This window comes from Oryctolagus cuniculus, chromosome 20 (assembly GCF_051225735.1).
Source record: "Oryctolagus cuniculus isolate XC-2025 breed Fujian yellow rabbit chromosome 20, ASM5122573v1, whole genome shotgun sequence".
Taxonomy (NCBI): domain Eukaryota; kingdom Metazoa; phylum Chordata; class Mammalia; order Lagomorpha; family Leporidae; genus Oryctolagus; species Oryctolagus cuniculus.
Window position 1 is genome coordinate 15,369,516 of NC_142886.1, and position 18,553 is coordinate 15,388,068.

The 18,553-nt window shown below is 48.9% G+C and overlaps 1 protein-coding gene across 7 annotated transcripts in view; it reads left to right on the forward strand.

Moving 5' to 3' along the window:
• FNTB (farnesyltransferase, CAAX box, subunit beta) overlaps window positions 1-18,553 on the forward strand; it is a 90,881-nt gene that overhangs the window by 5,720 nt on the left and 66,608 nt on the right. Inside the window, exons 1-2 of one of the 7 annotated variants that reach the window (XM_089322489.1) lie at window positions 8,845-8,969; window positions 9,090-9,197. The exons of 4 other annotated variants lie outside the window; for them this stretch is intronic. The gene's annotated coding sequence lies outside the window, so the exon portion shown is untranslated. Of the gene's footprint in view, window positions 1-8,835; window positions 9,198-18,553 lie in introns of those variants that run through there. 2 more of the 7 variants (XM_089322488.1, XM_089322490.1) reach the window with 2 other exon arrangements.

An 18,553-nucleotide genomic window follows, 5' to 3' on the forward strand; every position in this document is an offset into this window, starting at 1 on the left:
GAAAGAGTTATACACACACACACACACACACACACACGGCGGGGGGGTTGTCTTCCATCTGTGGGTTCACTCCCCAATTGGCCTCGTTGGCCAGAGCTCTACCAATCCAAAGCCAGCAGCCGGGAGCTTCTTCCAGGTCTCCCATTTGGCTGCAGGGGCCCCAGGACTTGGGCCATCTTCTACTGCTTTCCCAGGCCACAGCAGAGAGCTGGATCAGAAGTGGAGCAGCCGGGTCTCGAACTGGTGCCCATATGGGATGCCGGCACTGGAGGCGGTAGCTTTACCCACTACACCACAGTGTCAGCCCCCAGTTTGTTTGTTTGTTTTTTTTTTTTTTAATTGATTAATTAATGTTGAAAGCTTGAGAGAGAGAAGGAGAGACAGACACAGAGAGATCTATTCGCTGGTTCATTCCTCAGATGACCTCAACAGCCAGGAGCTGGAACTCAGTCCAGATCTCCCATATGGGTGGCAGGCACCCAACTACTTGAGCCAGTTCTGCTGCCTCCCAGGGTGCCCTTAGCAGGAAGCTGGAGTGAGGAGCAGAGCTGGGACTCAAACCAGCTGCCGGAGTCCCAAGCGATACCTTAACCACTGTGCCAAATGTCGGCCCCAGCTGTTGGGTAGTTTTTGATGGTCTCTAAGCTTATTGGCTGCTGACTGTGATGCAGGAAGGGCCCCTCATGACTGTAGAAAGCAGGGTCCGGTGGCAGCATACCTTGTGCTGCTGGAGCCACCACATTGCACCCACTCTGTGATTCAGGCTGGTAGGCTGACGGTGACAGTCTCAGAGGGAGAAGCCTCGCGAGAAACAGTGGTTTACAACAGGTTTTTCAGTCACTACCAATGGCTATGTCCCCCACACGGTCATCATTACTCTCAAAAGTTGTTGAGTTAATATGTCTGCCTTAAAGTGCAGCGATTTTTTTTTAAAGATGTATTTATTTATTTGAAAGTCAGAGTTACACAGAGAGAGGAGAGGCAGAGAGAGAGAGAGAGAGAGAGAGAGAGAGAGAGAGAGGTCTTCCATCGGCTGGTTCACTCTCCAGATGGCTGAAATGGCCAGAGCTGTGCCGATCTGAAGCCAGGAGCCAGGAGCTTCTTCGAGGTCTCCCATGCAGATGCAGGGGCCCAAGGACTTGGGCCATCCTCCACTGCCCTCCCAGGCCATAGCAGAGAGCTGGATTGGAAGTGGAGCAGCCAGGTCTTTAACTGGCGCCCATATGGGATGCCGGCGCTTCAGGCCAGGGCGTTAACCCGCTGCGCCACAGCACTGGCCCCAAGGTGCAGCGACCTTGATGTGAAGAAAGAAAAGGCTTATCTTTTTGCTTTTTGAAGAGGTATTTCAGATCTTCAGTTGGCTCACAGGAATAGGCTGACTTCTCTTTCAAGTGCACCTGTGAAGACAGTCGTCTCCAGGGGTTGTCGGTATCTTCAGCAGAAAGCTCAGGAGAGAGTGTGTGCACAGAGAGCAGGGCAGGCAAGAGAAAGCACTGCACAAGAGTTCTTTTTTTTTTTTTTTTAAGATTTATTTAGTTATTTGAAAGTCAGAGTTACACAGAGAGAAAGGGAGGCAGAGAGAGAGAGAGAGAGAGAGGTCTTCCATCCACTGGTTTACTCCCCAGGTGGCCACAACGGTGGAGCTGCACAAATCGAAAGCCAGGAGCCAGGAGCTTCTTCCGGGTCTCCCATGCAGGTGCAGGAGTCCAAGCATTTGGGCCATCTTCTATTGCTTTCCCAGGCCACAGCAGAGAGCTGGATCAGAAGTGGAGCAGCAGGAATTGAACTGGTGTCCATATGGGATGCTGGCACTGCAGGCGGCAGCTTTACCCACTATACCTGCACGAGCTTTCTACTGTGTGTAAGAGGCAGCCAAGGGTCAAGTCGGGGCAGTTTCTTGGAGGACTTGGAACTGTGTTGGACTATGAAGGGTAGAGTTGGGGAGCAGCCTTCCCAATAGAAGGAGCTGTTAGGAGAGAAGACCCAGGTGCTAAGCGACCTGGGGCAGTGGGGAAGATGCTTGCTGGGGTGGAGGTGCAGTTGGAGGTGGCGGAAACAGGGGGCTGTGGAAGGGGCTGGGGCGCTGGGGTGTTGAGAGCCAGGCTGAGGGGCTGGCATCAAATGTTGGGAACAGGCCAGCCCACATCACCCAAGAGGGGCCAGCAGGATTCCTAGAGAGAGGGCTGGCCTGCCGCTGGTGACTCCTTTCGAGCTGTGGTCTCTTGACAGCCTAGCAGGTGGAGGTGGAACAAGTCTCTCAGCATGACCACACTTCCTTGCTTTTTGTGCACTGGGTTATATGGGGAGCGGCCTACCCATCTGAATTGATTTTTTTAATTGAAATTCAGCATATACCATATTGCTTGACCATACGGCAACCCCAAATACCTCATTTTTCCTGTTAAAAAGCCCAAAAACTTTTTTTTTTTTTTGCCAAATTGGAAGTATGAGAGTACTTCAAAAAAGTTCATGGAAAAGCAGAATTAAAAGAGAAGTTTATTTTGGTGCAAAAAAAGTTTGCGGGGGTGGATGTTGTAGCCAGTGGGTTGAGCTCCCACCTGGGATGCCCAGGTGGGTGTCGGGGGCCCCAGCATTGGAGCCATCACCTGCTGACGTTTAAGATACATTAACAGGAAGGTGGGTCTGGGAAGCAGAGTAGCTGTTGTGGCCGGGGCTAGCTCACGACAAAGCCAGTAGCCCAGAACTCCGTCTAGGTCTCCCATGTGGATGCCAGGGACCCAAGTGTCTGAACCATCATCTGCTGCCTCCTAGAATGCGCATTAGCAGGAAGTTGGAGTAGAAGTTGGAACTTGGGGCCGGCACTGTGGTGTAGCAGTAAAAGCCGCCACCTGCAGTGCCAGCATCCCATATAGACACCGGTTTGAGACCTGGCTGCTCCACTTCCGATCCAGCTCTCTGCTGTGGCCTGGGAAAGCAGTGGAAGATGGCCCAAGTCCTTGGGCCTCTGCACCCATGTGGGAGACCTGGAAGAATCTCCTGGCAGAGATTGGCAGAGCTCTGGCTGTCAAGGCCAATTGGAGAATGAACCAGCAGATAGAAGACCCCCCCCCACCTCTCCTCTGTGTAACTCTTTCAACTAAATAAAAAAAAAAAAAAAAAAAAGTAGAAGTGGGAACTTGAGCCAGGCACTTTGATATGGTATGCAGGCATCCCAAGTAGCATCTTAATCGCTTCACCAAAAGCCCCACCCTTAAAAAGATCTTTAAAAGGCTAATTTAAATGACAGCTTACACATGGAAGGGTGAATTCCTATCCTTAGAAATAATTACTGGCCGGCGCCGTGGCTCAATAGGCTAATCCTCCACCTTGCGGCGCCGGCACACCGGGTTCTAGTCCCGGTCGGGGCGCCGGATTCTGTCCCGGTTGCCCCTCTTCCAGGCCAGCTCTCTGCTATGGCCAGGGAGTGCAGTGGAGGATGGCCCAGGTGCTTGGGCCCTGCACCCCATGGGAGACCAGGAAAAGCACCTGGATCCTGGCTCCTGCCATCGGATCAGCGCGGTGCGCCGGCTGCAGCGGCGGCCATTGGAGGGTGAACCAACGGCAAAAGGAAGACCTTTCTCTCTCTGTCTCTCTCTCTCACTGTCCACTCTGCCTGTCAAAAATAAAAAAAAAAAAAAATAATAATAAAAAAAAAAATAAAAATAAAACTGAACTCTGAGGTTATTTTAGGCTACAGTGTCTACCCAAGTGGTACTTTGTATCCAAAAAAGTTAACCCCCCACATGAAGGGGAGTAGAAGTGTAAGTGTTGGTTATAAAGTGACCTGTTCTTTCTGAGGGAGACTTTTTTTTTTTAAGGAAGAGTGTTGCCTTCTATTTACCATAGTGATTCTTTTCCCACAGTTTCAGCCATTACATGATTCTGAGCAGTAAACCTGCTTTCCCGAACAGTCGTCCTCTGGGAGAGGCGGGGAGAGGTGGGCAGAAGGGAAATGATACCAGGATGTGAAGGGTGGGTGGGGCAGTGTTTGGCACAGTGGCTTAAGTCATTGTCAGCAGAGTGCTTGGTTCCGGTCCCAACCGCTCCGCTTTCGATCCAGCTTCCTGCCAATGCCCATCTTGGCAGGCAGCAGATAATAGCTCAAGCACTTGGGTGTGCCACCCATGTGCTAGAAGAGCCAGATGGAGTTCCAGACTCCTGGCCCAGTCCTAGCTGTTGTAGGCATTTGGGGAGTGAACCAGCAAATGGAAGATCTCTGTCTCTCGGTTTCTTTAAATAAAGTAAAACAAGTAAATAAATGAAAAAATAATATATAATTAAAAATAATAAAATTTTAAAAGTTGGTGGATGTATAATGAGTTTGACTTTTAAAATTGAAAGCGCAAGGACCAAATCTATCAGTTTTTACCACTCAGTGGTGAATGGAAAATACAGTACTGACTCCTTATTCAGTTTCATTCTTTGCAGGTTTAGTCAACCACAGTCTGAAAATATTAAGTCAAAAATTTCAGAAATAAACAATTCCTAAGTTTTTTTTTTTTTTTTTGATAGGCAGAGTGGACAGTGAGAGAGAGAGACAGAGAGAAAGGTCTTCCTTTTGCCATTGGTTCACCCTCCAATGGCTGCCGCGGCGGGCGTGCTGCGGGCCGGCACACCGCGCTGATCCGATGGCAGGAGCCAGGTGCTTCTCCTGGTCTCCCATGGGGTGCAGGGCCCAAGCACTTGGGCCATCCTCCACTGCACTCTCTGGCCACAGCAGAGAGCTGGCCTGGAAGAGGGGCGACCGGGACAGAATCTGGCGCCCTGACCGGGACTAGAACCCGGTGTGCCGGCGCCGCAAGGCGGACGATTAGCCTAGTGAGCCGCGGCGCCGGCCAACAATTCCTAAGTATTAAGTTGTGCAGTGTTCTGAGTGGCGTGATGAGTCTCATGCTTTCCTGCCCTGTCCCTCCCAGGTTGTGAATCATCTCTTTGTCCAGTGTATCCACTCTGTGTGTGCTACCCGCCCAGCAGTCATTTGGTACTGGGCAGGATGGCAGTGCTTACACTTAGGGTTAGTACTGTCTGCTTTGTCAGCTGCCCACTGGGAGTCTTGGGATGTTTCCCCAGTAGATAAAAGAAGACCTTTGTATTCTGTGTTTGTGTTGATTGGGTTTCTAGAAAACCCCATGAGATGTCTTGAAAGTAGAGAGCTGTTGAGAATGCAGGCAGATAGATTAAAGATTGATTGATTGATTGATTTGAAAGGCAGAGTTACAGAGAAGCAGAGAGGTCTTCCATCTGCTGGTTCACTTCCCATTTGGCTGCAACGGCCGGATCTGCACTGATCTGAAGCCAGGAGCTTCTTCTGGGTCTCCCACGTGGGTGCAGGCGCCCAAGGACTTGGGCCATCTTCTACTGCCTTCCCAGGCCATAGCAGAGAGCTGGATTCAAAGTGGAGCAGCCAGGACTCGAACCAGTGCCCGTATGGGTTGCTGGCACTGCAGGCGGTGGCTTTGCCTGTTATACCACAGCACCAGCCCCTGTGTCCCCTTTTTGCTGTATGAGAAAGGGAGAGAGGTACTGTCAGGACTTAGCATTGGTTACCTTTTCCTCTTAGTAGGATTGGGAAGGCTGGCTCGGAACCTAACAGCTGTAGTTGTTTTGATGGGAAGGTGGATTAGGATCTAAACAACTGACCTTACCAGGCAGCATTAAGAGCAGGGCTTCTTTGTAGCTGGCGGCCTGTGTAGGAGTGAGCACACAATTGAGCACCATGTAATCCTTTTTCTCCCCACTAACAACTTTGTAACTAACAAAAATTATAAACAGTGACATGATTAACAGCCATTTTCCTATGGCCCAGAATTAACAGTTGCCAACATCTTGTTTTTTTACTTCTGGCTATTTGTTTAGAGGAAAGCAATTAGGAAGCTAGCCAGAGCTTTCCTTAACCCCGCCTCCATTTTGGTCTGCCTCCCACCCCCGGAGAAGCTACCTTTGTCAGGAGGTGGGTGTGCATCCTCTCAGCATCCACTTTTAATCCATTTATGCCTCCATAAACAACTTTGTGTGTTTTTTTCTACAATGCACATAAATTGTCACACTCTGTCATCTTGCCCTCTTTGGCACTGCGTTTGATCTCAAATCAAAATGATCAATGTGTAAATGCTGGTAAAGGTCATTTTCAGAAAAAAGGTAAAAATCATGACTCACACAGATAAAAATGAACACGTGTTAAAAATTTCATTCTACTGACGTGTGAGGGGTCCAGGCAGATGGTAGGGCCAGTTCAAAGGAAAAGTCGGCACAGATTTGTGTGGAGTAAAGAAACTGCGTTGCGAGTGGAGGCAGAAGTGGTTTTCCACTGTGGGAAGGGAAGTCAGTGGATTCAGAGCTCAGTGGGACAAGGCAGAGTTTGCATACTGCAGGCAAGTTCAGACCTGCCCTCTGGAGGTTCAGTCACTGGGCCTCCTGAAATAAACTGGCAGTAGGTTAACTAGGGAAAAGGCAAGCGCATTTCCCAACGTGCCATCCAGAGGACCACTCCCTGCGGTGGAGTAGGGTGGGCAGATTTGGAGGGGTAGGAAATGATTTTCAGTGGGACTGAACTGGGCCCAGAGGACGGACACGATGATTCTTCTCGGGGCGAGTGGGACTGAGGACAGCTTGTGGCAGCGTTTGCGTGGGTGTGGTGCCGTTTCTCAGTATTCCTTCTTTGGACGTGAGTTTGAGCTCTGGTTAGTGAAACTGCAAGCAGAGAGCCGAAGGCAATGGTGTTCCCTTTTGGCAGATGTGCCTTTTAGGTAGATAAGAGAATTTCAGAGAAAAGCCGGCTCCAGCCTCTGCTGAGTCCCGAGAGCCTTTCATTTAAAACACCGACATTCCAAGGTGTCCTATTTTGGGGTGACACTCCCCGGAATCCTTCAGTATCTGTCAGTAACCTACAGTGTACAGCGAGGTGCAGAATTGTTTTAGACAAGAAATGGGGCCAGAATCAGACAGATGGAAGGGTGTGCTATGGGTGTTGTTGTTTTTTTATGTTACTGTATGTTTTTGGCATGCGTAGTACATAGTAGGTAGACAGGACAACGTACATGTCACACAGAATAGTGCTTTTTATCCTGTCTCTCCCTGTTGATGGGCATGTGGGCCGTGGCTGTTTTTAACTAGTAGTTAAAATACCACGAAGGTGGACAGAAAAATAGCTCTTCCTTCTACCCTTCACCCCCTCCCCCCTTTAAATTTTTATTTATTTATTTGAGAGGTAGAGTTATAGACAGTGAGAGAGAGAGACAGAGAGAAAGGTCTTCCATCTGCTGGTTCACTCCCCAAATGGCTGCAATGACCAGAGCTGTGCTGATCCAAAGCCAGGAGCCAGGTGCCCCCTCTAGGTCTCCCACGTGGGTGCAGGGGCCCAAGAACTTGGTCCATCTTCTACTGCTTTCCCAGGCCATAGCAGAGAGCTGGATTGGAAGAGGAGCAGCAGGGACTAGCTAGAACCCGCGCCCATATGGGATGGTGGCACTGCAGGCAGAGGATTAACCTACTGCGCCACGGCACAGAGTGGCTGCAGCAGTTGAAACGCTAAGCCAAGCGTATTGGAGTCATTTCTACCACGCTCTCTCCAAGATTTGATGTTCTCAGAAGTCTGAATTTGAGGAAAACAGTTATCTTTTACATCTGTTTCAGATAGCTTCACCTAGGCTCCTGTTTGCCTTTAACCTTGCTCACCTCTGTGTTCTAATCTTTTCCCTTATGGTTTTGGCTTCTTCAAGAAAACTTTCCTATCCTAAAGATATTCTCCTCTTTTTAATGTAATTTAATTTTTTATTTATTTGAAAGGCAGAGTTACAGCGACAGAGAGAGGTCTTCCATCCACTGATTCACTCCCCAGATGACTGCAATGGCTGGAGCTGGGGCAGTCTGAAGCCAGGAGGTTCTTCTGGGTCTCTCACATGGGTGACAAACACTTGGGTTATCCTCCACTGCTTTTCCCAGGCACATTAGCAGGGAGCCGGATAGGAAGTGGAGCAGCTGGGTCTTGAACAGGAGCCCATATGAGATGCCAGTGTCACTGGTAGCAGGTTTGTACCCACTGTGCCGCAACACCGCCCTGATGTTAGATTTTATATTTACCAGGTTTGCATATATGCATGAGCCTTAGAAGTGGTCAGGAGAAGTGCTTCTAGAAGGTTCCTGAATCATAATAATGAGAAGTACCTGGATTTTGAATAATAATGAGAAGAAGCACTTGGCTTTTGAGCGAGGTGTGGTTAACATAAATTGTGGCTGTATAGGTCATTTGGGAAACTCAGTGTTCATTTTGGCTTATGATACAAACTAATTTGAAAAATAATTTTCAAGTTTTTAATTTTATTTATTTGAAAGAGAGACAGAGAGGAGACCATCTGTAGGTTCACAGCCCACATGTCTGCAACAGCCAGAGTTGGGCCAGGCCAAGCCAGGAGCCAAGAACTCCCGCCAGGTCTCCCATGTGGGTGGCAGAGACCCAAATACTTGATCTTTTACCTGCTTCGTCCCAGAGTGCACACCAGCAGGAAGCTGGAATGAGACACCTGGCGCTCTGAAATGGGATGCACGTGTCTTAACCACTGTGCACAACACCTGCCCCTAACCTTAGTTTTCTGTATTGCTTCTAGAAGCACCTGATGTTAGACAGTTGTTTTTAAAAAGGAAACTGACAGTAAGGGCAGTGGTTTTCAAATCTGGCCACACACCTGGAGGTCTTTAAAAAAATACACCCCCAGGTCTCCTGCTTTAATTGCCTGGGGTGGGTAGGTAGGCAGGCAGGCAGGCAGGCAGGCAGGCAGGCAGGGAGGGGCTGGGGGTGCTAAAGCTTCCCAGGTGATTTTGTTTTGCAGCCAAGGTTAAGAGCTCCCGGGAACCTTCACTCCGGGTTTCAGCTGTAGCAGAGAGGCTCATGGGCTGGATAAGAATGGGTTGGCGCCTGTTGAATCTTGGAATTGTAGGGGAGAGAGGCACATGGCTTAACAAGAGAAAAACAGGTTTGTCAACATGTGCTTGCCCACTTCACATACAGGAGAGATAGCCTGAGGACTGAGTGGATCCCAGAGAGGTGGCTTGGTGTTCAGGCCTGACCGCCACCTTCCCCTCGTCCCCCAAAGGAAGCTGGAAGCAGGTTGGAGAGGCCAGTCTTGGGGAGGTGGCCTGCAGGAGCCCGCTGAGCAAGCCTGCAGTGTGTCACACAGACCTACCTCCTGCCTTCGCTACTGGTAAGAGTCTCAGTGGTTTTTTTTTTTTTTTTTTTTGACAGGCAGAGTGGACAGTGAAAGAGAGAGAGAGAGAGAAAGGTCTTCCTTTGCCGTTGGTTCACCCTCCAATGGCCGCCGCGGCCGGCGCGCTGCGGCCGGCGCACCGCGCTGATCCGATGGCAGGAGCCAGGAGCCAGGTGCCAGGTGCTTTTCCTGGTCTCCCATGGGGTGCAGGGCCCAAGCACCTGGGCCATCCTCCACTGCACTCCCTGGCCACAGCAGAGAGCTGGCCTGGAAGAGGGGCAACCGGGACAGAATCCGGCGCCCCGACCGGGACTAGAACCCGGTGTGCCGGCGCCGCTAGGCGGAGGATTAGCCTAGTGAGCCACGGCGCCGGCCTAGTCTCAGTGGTTTTAAGCTCTCTTTTTCTTCCCGGTGCAGAAAAAGACAAATGGGGACTTCCTTTCTGGATGTAACGTCCCCGACAAGAGGGCAGTTTCCACTCTGTTTCCACAGAGACTCCGGTGTCTGGTGTTGCTCGGAATAATCAGCTCAAAATAATCCTTATGCCAAAGAGGCTTATTTTGGGGTGGCGTACCCTGGTTTCCCACAGTCCTATTTTTGGGGTGGCGTATGCTGATCTCCCACACCCCCCAAAATGTTAGGAGATTTGTTCAGAGAAGTGTGTTGTCTGTTAAAACATTGAAAAAATGGTTGTTTCCGACGTTTACCCTGTGCTGGCCGAGGTGAAGGGAAGGTGGCGAGCAGTTGGGATGGAGAGAGTTCTCTTCCGAGCAGAAGTTCAGTGGCTGTTCCCACTACCCGGAGCCTTCCTTGCTCTGTCAGATGGTAGCAGGCATCGGAATCCTCGGTGGAGGGGGAGGGGTGCCCATCCCTGTGGTTTGTGTGTCTTTGCGTCTAAGCCCAAGCTCACCAGAGAATTCTAACAAGCATGGCTTGGTTTCTGGGGAACCTGCTTCCCGGCTACTGGTTTTCCAGCTGCGGTCGTGGGGGAGGAGTCTTTGCCTGCCTGCGCTTTAACAAGCTGTCGCTTTAAGGGCCATGGGTGAGCATGGAGCAGGCTTCTCCAGGAATCTTTGGCTCTTGTGTTTTGCGATGTATTCTAGACTCTAGAACACAGAGCAAAGATGAAGTGCTAACCGCGAAACATTCCTTCAACTCTCACATAATAATGTATTTGGGGTTTTTTTTCCTAGTAGCTTTCAAACACAGCAAAATTGAATGACTTTGGTCATGAATACCATTACACTTACACTCACCTTCTGGATTTTTTTTGACATTTTGTATACTTAAATCGCATTGGTTTATCTATTCATTTTATCTTTTTCACGAATTTCAAATTTAGCTATCAATACACTTCTGCCTACATACTTCGGTAGGCATGTCAACTAGAGTTCATTGTTTTTTCCAGGTTTAAAATTTGCACACAACTAAGTCTGTGTATCATAAGCAGGTGTTGACATTCACTGAGTTCTGGCAAGCGCACAAACCTGCATAACCAAACCTCTACTGAGATACAGGACAATGTGGGTGGGCGTTTGGTCCGGCAGTTGAGATGCCACTTGGGATGCCTGTGTGCCACATCAGAGGGCCTGGTTGGAGTCCTCGCTCCACTTCCCAGTCTAGCTTCCTGCCAATGTGTGGCCTGGGAGGCAGGGCACAGTGGCTGGTCTGTGCCACTCCAGTGGGAACCTGGATTGAGTTCCTGCCTCTTGGCTTCAGCCTGGCTCAGCCCTGGCTATTGGACTTTAGGGAGTGAACCCATGGGTGGGAGATCTGCCTCTCTCTCCTTTTCAAAGGAAGAAGGAGGGTGGGAGAGGAAGAAGCTTCTTCATGTTTCTTTCCAATCAGTCCCCATGCCTCTCCCCCTTCCCCAAAGCAACCAATGTCTGATATTTTTTTAACTTTTTTTTTTTCAGATTTATTTTTATTTATTTGAAAGGGAGAGTTACAGAGAAGGAGAAAGAAATCAATTGATCTTTAATCCACTGGCTCATTCCCCAAATGGCCACCAACGGCTGGGGCTGGGCCAGGCCAAAGCCAGGAGCCAGAAGCTCCCTCCGGGTCTCCCACGTGGATGCAGGGGCCCAAGCACTTGGCCATCTTCTGCAGCTTTCCCAGGCCATTAGCAGGGAGCTGGATTGGAAGTGGAGCAGCCGGGTCTCAAACCAGCACCAACATGGGGTGCTGGTGTTGCAGGTGGTGGCTTAACTTGATGCACCACAATGCTGACCACTGATTTTTTTTTAAAAATAGATCAGTTTTGTCTCTCTTAGAATATGATCTAAATGAAGTGATACAGGTTTTATTCTTTTGTGCAAAGCATGTTTTACCTAGCATGTTTGAGATTGATTCATGTTGCACCTATCACTAATTGTCCCTGTTCAATTGCTGAATGATATTTTTATAAATGTCAGATTTTATTTTTTAAGTTTTATTTCTTTGAAAGGCAGGGTGACACAGAAGGAGAGAGATGGAGATCTCTTCATCTGCTGGTTCACTCAAGTGGCTGCAATGGCCGAGTTGGGCCAGGTCAAAGCCAGGCGCTTCCTCTGGGTCTCCCACGTGGGTGCCACTTGGGCCATGTTTTGCTTCTTAGGTGCATTAGTAGGGAGCTGGATCAGAAGTGGAGCAGTCGGGTCTTGAACCGGCACCTGTATGGGGTGCCAACACTGCAGGCCATGGTGTTAACCTGCTGTGCCGCAGCGCCGGCCCCTGTTACAGCTTTTTAAAAATTTTGTCATTTGAAAGTCTGTAATGTTGGTGGACTGAGAAGTTTCCAGATTATGGTTGTTAGCAATAAAGCTGCTGTGAGCGTCTGTGTGGAGGTCTTTCTGGGCACGTGCTTTCCTTTCTCTTGGGTGAAAACACAGACGTGGACTTGCCAGGTCACAGGGTAGATGTATTTTTTGTTTTGTCAGAAACCACTAGCTTTTTTCCAGAATTGTTGTGCATCTTACGCTGTCCCCAGCACTGGATGAGACTCTAGTGGTCCCCCTTCCTCGCCAGCATTTGTTGCTGTCTTTCCTGCTGCTGGCAGCTGTGGAGTGGAATCTCATTGCAGAGGGTCTGCTTTCAAAGTACTGGAGATGCTTTATAATCCATTTAAATGTTTATTTTTTCTCCTGTGCACATAAATTCACTGTGTGGCGTACTCCTATATGCAGATCTGTTTCACTTCTCAAAATTCGTACATCTAGAGAAAGGAATCGGCTGGAGTCCAGATACTATATGTTTTCTGTTAAATTCTTAATTTCCTCCAACTTGTTATTAGAAAAAGATTTAAATGTACAGGAAAATTGACAGTATCTGTCTACCCTCCACCTAATCTACCCCAAATCAGCTGTTAAAGGATACATTTCATTTGTGTTATTTTTGTTTATTTGAAAGGCAGGAAGATTGAGACGGACCTTCTATCAGCTGATTCACTCCTCAAATGCTCACAACAGCTGGGCCCAGGAGCCCCATACTTAATGCAGGTGGTCTCCCAAGTGGGTGGTAGTCACTAGACACTTGGGCCATCACCTGCTGCCTCCCAGGGTTTGTATTAGCAGGAAGCTGGAATCAGAAGCAGGGCTGGGACTCTGATTTAGAATGCAGGCTTCCTAACCAGTGTCAGTGCTGTGCCAAACACCTACTCTAGTGATACCTTGTAAAAGAGAGTAACATCTTGACTCCTATGATATAAGATGAACAGTGGCAAAGATTTTATTTAAATCATTAACTAATGAAGAGACCAGCAACATCCTACACTGAGTTCAAGAAAAGAACTCGAGGGTCTGTGTTAGTGGTGCAGTGGGTTAAGCTGCCACTTGAAACACTGGCATCCCATATGGGAGCTCTGGTTCAAGTCCTGGCTGCTCCACTTCTAATCCAGCTCTCTGCTAATGTGCCTGGGAAGCAGCAAAAGATGATCCAAGGACTCAGGTCCCTGCCACCCATGAGGGAGACTGGAATGAGTTCTGGACTCCTAGTTTGGCCTGTGTGGCCATTTGGAGAGTGTTAACCAGCAAATGGAAGATCTTCCCCCTCTCCTGTTGCTCTACCTTTCAAATAAACAAATGAGTTTTTTTTTGTAAACATTTAAAGATTCAGATACTTAGATAAGTAATGATGAGGTGCATTTTTATAAATGGATGCAAAACTGGTCATTTTTCTAAAGGATGATAATTAAGTGTATTTCACCAGGTAGCAGGTGCATTTCTGTGGACAGAAAGGGTCTGTGTCACTGTCACTTTTTTACAAGTTAACTTCTCCATCTACCTAGTTCTGAAATAGCCTGGTGAAGTGTAGAGATGGCAAACATCCAAAACGTGATCTAGCGCAGAGTTTTTCCTTTGATTTGCATGTGTGTTGCATGTATACAAATAAGTAATTCACAAATGTACGTGTGATAATGAAAGCACTTCAGACAGTTCATGAAAAATGGGATTAAAAGATAAGTTTATTTTGGTGCCAAGAAAATTTGAAATCTATGCATAGTTTTTGCTTAACAAGTATTTTCATAAAATGTTTGAGGGTTCCTTATAAACATGGATTTCAAATTTTTTTTTCACCAAAGCTTATTTTTTGTTTCCTGTGAACTTTTTGTGTGTCTATGAAAATATTTGAATAACTTTCCTGAGTCTTTGAAAGGTGAAGATGTCATAATACTTAACCTCTAAATAATAAAGCACACAACTCCTAAGGATGACTTTTTTTTTTTTTTTTTAAGATTTATTTATTTATTTGAAAGGCAGAGTTACACAGAGAGAGGAGAGGCAGAGAGAGAGAGAGGTCTTCCATCCGCTGGTTCACTCCCTGATTGGCCGCAATGGTTGGACTTGTGCTGATCCGAAGCCAGGAGCTTCTTTCAAGTTTCCCACGCAGGTGCAGGGGCCCAAGGACTTGGACCATCTTCTGCTGCTTTCCTAGGCCATAGCAGAGAGCCGGATCAGAAGTGGAGCAGCCAGGACTGGAACTGGCATCCATATGGGATGCCAGCACTACAGGCGATGGCTTTACCCGCTATGCCACAGTGCCGGCCCCAAGAATGACATTCTATATTAGTACAATAATATCACACCTAGGAAAATAGAAATGATTCCATAATACCATCTAATATGCAGTTTATTTTTAATCTCCCAGTTATCCAAAAATTTTAAAAATTGTGTGTCTTTTGACAGGCATTGGGGGGAGGGAAGGGGGAAGGGAGGGAAGGAGAAAGGGGGAAACTTGCAACTGAGGGTTCACTTTTCATCTGTCCTTCTTGCCATGACATGAACCAGGAACTCAATCTAGATCTCCCATGTAGGTGGCAAGGACCAAATACTTGAGCCATTACCTGCTGCCTCCCTAGATCTGCATTAGCATGAAGCTGAATTAAAAACCGTGAGTCAAACCCAAGCGCTTGATAAGGGATGCAGGCATCTTAGCGGGTATCCTAACTGCTAGCCAAATGCATGCCCTCTACTCTGTGATTTTTTTTTTTTTTAAGATTTACCTATTTATTTGAAAGTCAGAGTTACGCAGAGAGAGGGAGAGAGGTCTTCCATCTGCTGGTTCACTCCCCAGATGGCTGCAACGGCTGGAGCTGTGCCGACCCAAAGCCAGGAGCCAGGAGCTTCCTCTGCGTCTCCCATGTGGGTGCAGGGGACCAAGCACTTGGGCCATCTTCCACTGCTTTCCCAGGCCATAGCAGAGAGCTGGATCGGGAGTGGAGCAGCCAGGACCTGAACCGGCGCCTGTATGGGATGCTGGCATTGCAGGTGGCGGCCTTATCCAGTAGCCACAGCGCTGGCCTCTGTTTTTGTTTGTTTGTTTGGTTGGTTTTTTTTTTAAGACTTATTTACTTGAAAGGTAGTTACAGAGAAAGATCTTCAAGCTTCTGCTTCACTCCCCAAATGGCCATAATGGCTGGGGGTGGGCCAAGCCGAAGCCAGGAGCCAGGAGCCAGGAGCTTCTTCTGAGTCTCCCACATGAGTGGCAGGGGCCTGAGGACTTGGGCCATCTTCTACTGCTTTCCCAGGCGCATTAGCAGGGAGCTGGATTGGAAGTGGAGAAGCTGAGACTTGAACCAGCAGCCATATGGGATGCTAGTACTACAGGCCGTGGCTTAATCCACTGTACCACAATGCTAGGCCTCCCAAGTTTCTGTGTAAGTGTTGGATTGTTTGTTTTGGTGTGTGTGTTTGACCGGATCCAATCAAAGTTCCTTTCACTCAGGCCATATTTGAATTTTCAAGAGCAAATCTCTTGGGACCACCTTGTGACTAATGCTGGCGGCCCTTCCCATAACTTCTTGCAACTGCGTTTATGAAACAGAGCAGGTGCTTGAGGCTGTCATTCCTTCTCCCAGGAGAATCCTATCCCTTCCATTAACATGGTTATGAACGTGTGTCTTGGTCCCAAGGGAAAGGAACCTATGGGCCTCTGCTGTTTTATGCAAAAGAAAATTATCTGTTGCTATGGGACTGTTAAACAGCCTCTGAATTGTATGGGTAGGCAACTGCCTTGCCTGAGGGGGCTCTTATGTAGAAAGGAGAAATGAGATAGAACAGTCACTTCCTTTGGGATGGGAAGGAAGCTGGAAATTCTAGGGACAGTGAACACACTTTAGCATCTCCATGTTGAAGTTTGAGAGCCAGAGCGTGTGCAGAGCTTCATGACTTACGCAAGTGAAAATTGTTAGCCTTCGTTCCCCTGTATTTATTTAGTTATTGAAAAGCGAGAGAGAGAGAGAGAGATATCTTTTGTCCTCTGTTTGCCCACAGTAGCCAGGGCTAGGCTAAGCTGAAGCCACGAGCCCAGAACCCAATTCACATCTCCCATGTGGCTGGCAGGGACCTAACTGCTTGAGCTATCACCACTGCCTCCCAAGGTGTGCATTAGCAGGAAGCCGGAGTTGGAGCCGACCTGGGCTCCAGGCACTCCAGTATGCTATGTGGTGTGTTACATAGAGATGTTGGGGGGGCCTGGAGGTCCAGTTTCTTTCTGCTGACCCTGAGAAGACCTTAAGGATGGGGCACAGAGGTTTATGGGTGGAGCATAATGACACACCCTGCAGGCAGGCTGGGAGGGGAGCAGCTGCCCTGCCCAGGGCTATAGGTGGATTGGAGGCACCTGTACTGGCAGGAAGGTCCTTTGGGAGTTCTCAGTGGGGTCTTTGTTGGCTCAGGTGCTGTAACAGACATTACATGTTTCGTTAGCATCTCAAGTCTCCTCCCCGGAGGGTGGTGTTTTACTGTTAGGTTGGTCCGAGGTCAAGGTAGCCGCTGGATTTGGTAAAAACCAGTTTTTGCTCATCTGCCCAGTGCAAGGAGGTGGCTGGGGTCCGGCTGCATAATGGTGAAAAGGGCCTGTTTCTTGTTCATAAATGTTTGCCGCGTGCCGGGTCGCTGGCCTAGGCCAAGTAGTTGCCTGTCCTGTCTTCACCAAGGAAGCTCTCGATCCATCCTGCCTCAGGCGGCCTAGCCGCTGTGCCAACCCACCTCCCTGCGTCCACATGTACAGTGAAGATTTTAATACATTTTTAGGAAGGAATTTAAAAATAGGCCTTGCAATTGTTATGACTACTTCCCCTAATTCTGTCCGAAGGCTAAATTTCCCTTTCTTTACCAGTGTTTTGGAGGCTCTAAGACCACCTGTAGGTTCAGTGACTCTAATACATCTTAGAACCACAGTTCTTGTAGAGAGTGAGAGGATATGAAGCAGAACCAGCAGAGGGCAAAGGGGCGTGGGTGGAGCTGGAAAGGAGCGCAGAATCGAGCTGCCTGAGTCACTCTCGGTGGGCTGTAGGGGAGGAGGGAATCCCCTGACCCCCGCCTGTCTGAGGTTCTCTGGGTGGGGCTGTGTCAGGTGGACTGGTCAGACTGGAGAAAGACAGGTGATCGAGGGAAAGAGATGCGTTAGCGTGTGTACACAGGCACACCCGGGAGCCCCCAGGGGTGAGTAACCCAAAGGGATGGCTCCATCGCATCACAGCCTACACGCAGAAGAGGGTTTGGGACTTGTGAGCAGGGGAGCAGGTTATGGGGAGATAACCAAGAGAGGTGTTGTAGCGGAGAGTCGTGGAGTGCGGTGTGGGAAGCAGTTACGTCGGCTCCTTCTCCACGGTTGAGTTGAACAGTCGCCCTCTTCCTGGTTCGCAGGAAAAAGGCACTTTTTATACACAGGGTTTTCCTTTGCAAATATAAATTTCCTTTACAAAACGAAAACCTTGTGCCTGGTTTTCCTGCATCTCCTGGTTCTCCATGGCGTTTAGCTTAAAATCATCTGTATGACGAGTGGCGTATTCTGGAGTGGCCTATTGGGGCACCCTGCATTCCTCCGGCATGGCACCGCGGTGACGTGTGCACAGTGGTGTCTTCGAGGGCAGCTCCTTGGAGACTTGGCGTCTGCAGTTTCACTGGGAGCTGGTCACACGGGCACCCTCTGCCTCACACATCTCAGAAGGGAGGCAGCTGGTTCAGCATGTTCCAGAACACCCCCAAAACTGGAGGATTTGCTCTAGAGCCCCCCAAAACTGAGTCCGTTTGTCCAATGTGCAGCAGGCGGATCAGTGACACTGGGCGGTGGGAGGAAGTAGGTATTTGTTGCAGAGTAGGGAGCCAGCTGTTGCTTAATTCCTGGGCTCCCCAAGGCGTCAGGGGTAAAGGTTCTTAGAGATTGACATTGGGGCAGAAAGCTGTGTGGTTCAGCCCAAGTCCAAGTTCCTGGTTGGTCTAGTGCTTGTGGCCCCTCCCTCAGTGATACGTTGCTTGTGGGAATTTTGATGTTGTCAGGCTGGGCTCCAGTCAGTCTGGGGCTATGCACAGGCTGTGGTTACTTTTTTGCTTGGGGCCTGAGGTTCCTGGGAGAGCAGCCCCTCCCGACAGGACCAAACATTGAGATGTTATCTATCCGGGAGATAAATGACCTCAGGAGTCTTGGTGTAGGACCTGCGGGACTACTCCCTGAATTCAGAATGTGGGCTAATTTTGCTAAGAGGTTGACTTGTGATCACAAAAGTAGAGTAAGAGACTTGAAGCTAGGGCGGGAGACTGGGAGACCCTGGGAGACCAGGGCCTGGTGGTCTCTCGCATCCGAGGTTCTGTGTGGGGGCTTGGTTTCGGACGTAACCCACATGGTTTAGACACAGTGAACCTTTCTTGTCAAGTAGGTGAGACCCTTTCTGGAGGCTTGCCAGTGGCCAGCTTGGGATCAGGCTTTTTAGCAAGGCTTGCTTTCTTTTCTTTTTATTTCTTTTTCTTTTTTTTTTTTTTTTTTGACAGGCAGAGTTAGAAAGAGAAATGTCTTCCTTCCGTTGGTTCACCCCCCGCAAATGGCTGCTATAGCTGGCGTGCTGCGCCGATCCGAAGCCAGGAGCCAGGCACTTC